The following is a 330-nucleotide window of genomic DNA, read 5'->3' as shown; positions in this document are numbered from 1 at the left end:
CTGGGGGGCGGAGCGGAGCTGGGGCTGGAGAAATGCAGTGACTACCCTGGTGCGGAGAGCCAATAATGCGGTGCCACTACCTGATCCGTTGGGCTGAAGGCTTCACCTCTTTTACAAAACTTAACTTGCTCATAGTCTCATTTCTTTCCTCCCCTACCCACCGACTCTTAGTCAGCCTAGGAGTATCGACTCATCGGCCGCGCTCCTCTGGCAACCTGGCAGTTGGGAGCAAATAAGAAAATATGGACGCACCTGCTGAGAGCTGTCTGGTACCAGAGCTGTTAGGGGTTTCACCACAATAATATAAACATAGCCTCCTAGGCTTTGTGT

Source organism: Hipposideros armiger, unplaced genomic scaffold (assembly GCF_001890085.2).
Source record: "Hipposideros armiger isolate ML-2016 unplaced genomic scaffold, ASM189008v1 scaffold_118, whole genome shotgun sequence".
Lineage (NCBI taxonomy): Eukaryota > Metazoa > Chordata > Mammalia > Chiroptera > Hipposideridae > Hipposideros > Hipposideros armiger.
This window is presented reverse-complemented; position numbering follows the sequence as displayed.